This window comes from Salvelinus namaycush, chromosome 9, assembly GCF_016432855.1.
Source record: "Salvelinus namaycush isolate Seneca chromosome 9, SaNama_1.0, whole genome shotgun sequence".
Taxonomy (NCBI): Eukaryota; Metazoa; Chordata; class Actinopteri; order Salmoniformes; family Salmonidae; genus Salvelinus; species Salvelinus namaycush.
Genome location: NC_052315.1, coordinates 43,883,139 through 43,891,168, shown reverse-complemented (window position 1 = coordinate 43,891,168; position 8,030 = coordinate 43,883,139).

Genomic DNA, 8,030 nt, shown 5'->3' with positions numbered 1-8,030 from the left:
GGACTTTAACATCCTCAAAGAGGCACAGTGGATAATGAATACTGTGGTCATGTCTAGGGGATCTCCTGTTTTGTAACATTCCTGTGGTCTATGACACGCATTCAATACGTTTAATAAAGTCACCTTAGCTCAGGGTTTCCCAAACTCGGGACCCTAAGAAGAGCACGTTTTGTTTTTTTGCCTTAACACTACACAGCTGATTCAGATGATCAAAGCTTGATGATTAGCTGATTAATTGAATCAGCTGTGTAGTGCTAGGGAAAAAAACAAAACGTGCACCCCCTGGGGTCCCGATGACCGAGTTTGGGAAACCCTGCATTGTCTACTTGTCATGGAGGAGAGCAAATATTGATAGTTTGGCAAGCTACCAATCCTGACTGAAACAAAGGTTATTGTTGATGTTCCATTTACTGTATAAAAGAGGCTCAGAGACAGGATCAGTTGAAGTTACACATGCGGAATACCCTGGCACGCACGACAGCGTTACGCTTTTGTTATGTGCCCCCTTTGTATCCAAGACCACAATCCTCAGTCCCACCTAGTGTTACCTTTTGTACATTTACTTCTTACAATGTATTATTTCTATTTTAGGTTCATCTTTTACTACTGTACTTTTTGTGTAGATATTCCAAACCAAAGCCGCTGTGTTGCGCAATATTTTGCATGGCTTAAACATAAAAACAAAAAACAGATCTTCCTTTAAATGGTTTTACATTCAACAAAATGGCTATTCGTTTCTGATGGAGCGTGTGCAATAAAGGATGAGACATTTATGTCAATACTGATCTTTCGGCTCAGTTGGGCCCTGGAAGAAAAAATGTGCTATTCAAACCTTTATGACCGGCGTCTTTATTAGATTGAATAATAAGATTGGCACGATATTACATTATTATCATGGTTATTATGCGGATGATTATGAGGATTGTTTATGTACATTTATCCAGACATAGAGGGTATGTTTGTAATGGCTTGTTTTCCCTGTACATACCTGCTGTGATGGTTGATGTATGTAATGCAGAAAAGAATGTATGGAGTATGTTACAGGTTATTGTAAAGTGTAGACAAGGTTTTACTTGTATTATCTATGTATGGAAAAAAAAACATTTTGTACTCGATTATGTTTGTGTTTGGAATTGTTTTCACTATTAGACAGAGACAATCCTATTAATAGTTTGTGCCTTGCAGTATTAGAATCCTTGCACTTTACCTCTGTATTTATCTCGCCCACCAGCCGGCTGCTCTCTCTGTTGAGATGCCAGCAATTCGAGCCTGGGGACCAGGTTACCTCTGTATGTACCTGGGATAAAAGACTAAGATTCTCCATGTAAAAGTAATCAGATGAGAATGATGTAATTATTGATATTGCTTGCCAGGAAATATTCAGCTAGGGAGTAGCATCATTGTGTGTTATCCCATGGCAATTTCTATAAGTCAATGTAATGGCAAAGAATAGAACATATAAAAAATCTTTGTATTGGTGACATAATGTCTTTGTAGCTGTAAGGCCAGAGTACAGTGTTTTGTGAAATGTATGCTGTCATTTCACTTGCATCTGATAAATGAACTAGCTACACAAGCATACAGGGAGAGTCGCCATAATCTGTCTGTATCTCAATAGTATATACAACTAAATGAATTGACTGTGACACTTAGTCACACAAATAAAGATTGAAGAGTAACAGGACTGAACAAGAATATAAGTGGAAAGTGAGTCATTTTTATTGTGAAATTAAATAGTTGCTTCAACTTGTATGTCTCAGTCTTTGATCTTAATTATTCACACACAAATAACAACCAAACTGCAGGTCTTGTATAATTAGAAGACTATGCCATGTAAACCCATTCCATTACATATAATCATATGCTAGTTTACTCGCAGAGAAATAACAGCGTAATTGCTGACCAAAGCGCCCGTGCCTCGTGCGCGAGCGTTGCAAAATAAATGTACACATACACTGAACAAAAATATAAACATAACATGAAATTACTCACTTTCCACTCATATTCTTGTTCAATCCTGTTACTCGTCAATCTTTATTTGTGTGACTAAATGTCACAGTCCCATGTTTCATGAGCTGAAATAAAAGATCACAGAAATGTTCTATACGCATAAAAAGCTTATTTCTCTCAAATGTTGTGCATAAATGTGTTTACATCCCTATTAGTGAGTATTTCTCCTTTGAATCCATCCACCTGACAGGCGTGGCATATCAAGAAGCTGATCAAACAGCATGATCATTACACAGGTGCACCTTGTGCTGGGAACAATAAAAGGCCACTCTAAAATGTGCAGTTTTGTCACACAAAACAATGCCACAGCTGTCTCAAGTTTTGAGGGAGCATGCAATTGGCATGCTGACTGCAGGAATGTCCACCAGAACTGTTGACAGGTAATTTTATGTTAATTTCACTACCATAAACCACCTCCAACTTCGTTTTAGAGAATAAGGCAGTATGTCCAACCGGCCTCACAACTGCAGATCACATGTATGGCGTCGTGTGGGCGAGCGGTTTGCTGATGTCAACGTTGTGAACAGAGCTCCCCATGGTGGCGGTAGGGTTATGGTATAGGCAGGCATAAACTACGGACAAAGAACACAATTGCATTTTAGCGATGGTAATTTGAATGCACAGAAATACCGTGACGAGTACCTGAGGCTCATTGTGAGGCCTATTTCTTTTAAGGTATCTGTGACCAACAGATGCATATCTGTATTCCCAGTCATGTGAAATCCATATATTAGGGCCTAATGAATTTAATTCAATTGACTGATTTCCTTATATGAACTGTAACTGTAATTGTTGCATTATGCATTTATATTTCTGTTCAGTGTACATGTTCAATCATTTTGTCCAAACTGCTCACGCGCATCAACGAGCATCTGCGTAGCCAGGCACCAGAACTTGTTCTATTTTATATAATTGACTAGCTGCAAGTCCCGCCTCTCCCATCTACTCATTGGTTATTTACGAGCATATACCCACGTGGGTGATTGAAAGATGAACAAGTTTTGACATTGAGAAAGCTTACGATACCATATGGAGGGAAGGGTTGTTGGTCAAGTTGAGTACATTAGGCATTGGGGGATGTCTGTATAACTGTATCATGGACTTCCTGTTCGATCAGGTCATGCGGGTGAGGATGGGGTCAGAATTGTCAATGTGGTTTGAAGTTGACACTGGTACTCCTCAGGGAAGTGTGGTTAGTCCAGTGTTGTTCACCCTGATGATAGATTACATTTTTATGGTGGGACAGGGAGTGGGTGTGGTCTTGTATGCTGATGATGGGGCTGTATGGAAGAGTGGTGGGAATGTAAAATATGTGATGAGGAAGATGCAAGAAGCTGTGGGAGTTGTGGAAGATTGGCCTCTAACATGGGGGTTTAGGATGTCTGTGGCCAAGTCCTGCTTTATGGTGTTTTCTATGAGGAAGGTTAAAGATGTTAGGCTGCAAATATACAGCCAGGATATAGGTAGGGTGTCTGAGTTTAAGTATTTAGGTATGTGGTTTGATAAGAGGCTTACGTGGAAGAGACATGTTGAGTATATTAAGTATAGGAAGGTGCTGAACCCCATGAGGGCAGTGGGAGGATATGATTGAAGGTCAGATAGACAAACACTGTTGTGTATGTATCAGGCATTGATCATGTTGTCTTTGGATTATGGGTGGCTTTGTATATGAATTGACAGCCAAAACGTTACCACAGCGCCTAGATAGGATACAGTCAAGGGCCCTGAGATTGTGTGTGGGTCCCTTCAGGATGACACCTGCTGAGGCATTGCAGGTGGATAGTGGAGAACTGCCACTGAGGATAAGGAGAGACAAACTTGCATTAGTGTACTGGGCGAGGTTGAAAGCGAGTTCAGAAGGACATCCTGCGGTAACAGCAGCTGGGGAATGCTGGGAGCGAGGAGTGAGTAAGCAGAGGGCGTATGGGTGGACAATTGGGCAGAAAGTGGTAGAATATGGACTGGGGAGAGAGAGAGAGATTGGGCCGACAATTGCATTAGGGAACGTTCCTCTGTGTCTGTTTCCCGAAATCAAGTGTAGACGTGGATATGATTGAGGGCAGGAGAGAACGAGGTGAGGAGGTGAGACGGGGTGTGGAGAGATATATAGATAATCGGTTTAATTTGTTTTTAAAGATATATACAGATGTTTGAAAGGATCCAGTCAGTGGTAGGGTGGGGGCAGGGGTGTATATCCCAGATTTCAATGTAAGAGGTGGAAGCAGATCTGTGTGATGAGTGTTTACTGGAGGAAACGGTGGAGCATGTGTTGATATTTTGTGAACTGCATGATGTAGATAGGGAGAGATTGTATGAAAGGGTTCGACAGACTGGATGGGGTTGGGTTTGGGTGGTGTAGTGGGGGGAGGAAAGGAGAGGGAAGTGGTGTCTAGGGCTCTATTTCCCTTTCTTAGAGGAACAGGACTAATGAAGAGAGTTTAATGTAGGTAGGCAATGACTTGCATCACACTCCAGTACAATAGATGGCGGTGTATTTCCCTTAAAAGGTGGATGGGATCCGCCAAACAAATCTCAAATAAGAAGAAGATGAATGAGGTCCACACTTTAGTCCAGTTGGCGGCTGTGATGCACTTTAAAGTTGGTTGCCAACCTCCATATAAAATCAACAGAAGAAGAACGAACGAGGCGAGAATAATAAAAGAAAACTAAATACTATCTAGGTTTCCCCTTTTATCTATGGATTAATTGTCGGAGTAGAGAACACACAATTTTGTTTTAATCAAAATAGGTCAAAATCCTTAAAAGATCCAGCAAAAAAAAAGACCATATCTATTTCAGGTAAAATAACCCAATGTTTATCTCCCAGGATAAATTAGCTAACAGCAGCATGCTAGCTAAACGTCTATGAAAGTTATGTTCATATGTGTTTTGACCTCCCCAAATGAATATAGTTCCCAGTTGGTTTTGGTATTTTAACCTGGGTGTCATGAATGTGACACCCATGAGACAGCCTATAGGGAGGAGGTCAGATAACTGGCAATGTGGTGCCAGGACAACAACGTCTCCCTCAATGTGAGCAAGACAAAGGAGCTGATCGTGGACTACAGGAAAAGGCGAGCCGAACAGGCCCCCATTAACATCAACGGGGCTGTAGTGGAGCGGGTCGAGAGTTTCAAGTTCCTTGGTGTCCACATCACCAACGATCTATCATGGTCCAAACAGACCAAGACAGTTGTGAAGAGGGCAGAACAAAACCTTTTCCCCCTCAGGAGACTGAAAAGATTTGGCATGGGTCCCCAGATCCTCAAAAAGTTCTACAGTTGCACCATCGAGAGCATCCTGACCGGCTGCATCACCACCTGGCATGGCAACTGCTCGGCATCTGACTGTAAGACACTACAGACGGTTGTGCGTACGGACCAGTACATCAATGGGCCAAGCTTCCTGCCATCCAGGACCTATATAATAGGCCGTATCAGTGGAAAGCAAATCAAATTGTCAGAGACTCCAGTCATCCAAGTTATAGACTGTTTTCTCTGCTACCGCACGGCAAGCGGTACAAGAGCGCCAAGTCTAGGAACAAAAGGCTCCTTAACAGTTTCTACCCCCAAGCCATAAGACTGAAGAACAATTAATCAAATGGCCACCCGGACTATTTACATTGACCCCCCCCGAATTAGCTTTTACACTGCTGCTACTCACTGTTTATTATCTATGCATAGTCACTTCACCCCTACCTACAGGTACAAATTACCTCTAACCTGTACCCCCGCACACTGACTCGGTACCGGTACCCCCTGTATATAGCCTCGTTATTGTTATGTTATTGTGTTATTTTTTTACTTTAGTTTATTTGGTAAATATTTTCTTCTTGAACTGCACTGTTGGTTAAGGGCTTGTATGTAAGTAAGCATTTCACGGTAAGGTCTACACTTGTTGTATACGGTACTTGTGACAAATAAAGTTTGATTTGATTTAAAGTATTTTTACTTAAGTACTTTACACTACTGCAACATGGAACTCTATTCAACATCAAGTAAGTCATGCAAGCAGTAAGTCAGATAAAAATAGACCTTATGGAACAGCGGAGACTGTGCAGCGACACACACATACACAGACCTACATACACATACACATACACATGGATTTTGTGTTGTAGAGTAGTGGCCTGAGCGCACATACTTAAAGTAAAATTCCACCCCAAAACTATATTTTGGAATTTGTTTAATTAGTCTATTGTTGACATAGTCCCAGAATGTTTTAGCCATCAAGATATGTAACTTTCAAAATACAGAAATATGAAATGTAACGTTTTAATTGTTGTCAGCAGCTAATGTTGATTCATAATAAATACAACAGGCTATGGGTCCCAAAGGGCACCCTATTCCCTATAACTTTCCCCTCTATAATGCGCGACTTTTGACCTGAGCCCTGGTCAGCTGGAAAGATGGCTTTTCATAAAGACGTCATGGTAAGTAATGGAATGCAAGTTTCTGTCTGTGTGGGGTCAGTGACTTGAGGGGGAGAAAGAACCAATGTAGGAAACAACAGGCTAGTAGCAGTCCAAGAGCCTCAGGCACACCTGTTTGACCTAGCTGTGATACTGTAAGCCTTCTTATGTTACTTTTCTGAGTCAATTCAGGTATCATTAAATGTCCTGTTTATTATTATTTTTTCATTAAGAAACACCATTTATTTCAGTCTATAGTTGAGTCAAATAAATCGCTTTGTTCTGGTCACAAGATAATCCAGATAAATGCGGTAAACAGCGCCACACTTAGGCAGAAAACGGAATGTTCTATGCTCATCCAGGCCCATCGTTTCATTGAAACACAATTAAATTATATCTCTATTTGAGCAAATGTAGGTAGTTTTGTCGTGATCACAAGAAACTTCCAATAATTCCGGTACAGAACCCCAACAGTCAGACAGACAAATCTGAATGTTCTATCATAAAGTGAGAACAATTAGTTTCCCTGGCTCATATGGCTTCTACTTAGAAATACTGTATGAGTAAATTAATAGATGCCATTTACTGCTATAAAACTGTCTCCATTATAATCGCATAATTTACACAGACGCACCGCGGACTTTATTGGGAAAAGGCGTTCCATGGTCTGTTTTGTCAACGGGCTCAATGTATTGTAAGACTTGTGGTAACCAGATGATCCCAATAATTTAGGTAGCCTAGTAAGCGATGCCCGGAGACTCGTTGTTGTTTCCCTGTTTACTAGTCAAAATATATTTGACTTATTAAATCAAAGACGAATTTAACTGCAATACACTGGTCTCAAATATATTAGCAAAACTAGGCTACACAGAACCATGGCGGACCCACTTTTTTGTAAAATGAGAGGCTTTTCATCATATTAAAACATGTACCAATCCTTAGACTTAGATTTGTGTGTATTAGGTATTTGCTGTGGAATTTTTAGATAATACTTGTTAGATATTGCTGCACGGTCGGAAATAGAAGCACAAGCATTTCGCTACATCCGCAATAACATCTGCTAAACACGTATATGTGACCAATACAATTTCATTTGATTTGATTTGAACGTGCCTAGCTCTGCCCACTGGGGCGTGGCTTACGGAGCGCTCGTATCGATTCCACCGGATCAAGTTATATCATCATCACACCGGTTTGGTCACCTTAATAACACAGAAGAACAATGCACTGCAAGAGCAAAAATATATTATAAGATCAGTAAGAATACCTGATGATCAATCTTTTTTTATAGAATTTATTAATATTACACCATATTTGACGACAGGCTAATTTCCATAGCATTATGAATTGGAATACTAGTAATTTAATAGGATCACTATGATAATTTCCATCTTCAGCCCCTGGCTGGCTGGTAACGTTTCAAAACAGTGATTACATTATAGCAAATTACCGACATTTACATTGTCAACACGTTAATTATACAATGTTCAAACAAACATAAAACAAGGTACCTATACAAACAAGATACATACCTACATGCAGAAATCTATTACCTCCACGAAAAACGCAGAATTGAATTTTTCGGTTGATTTGCTTTTGACCGGTCTGT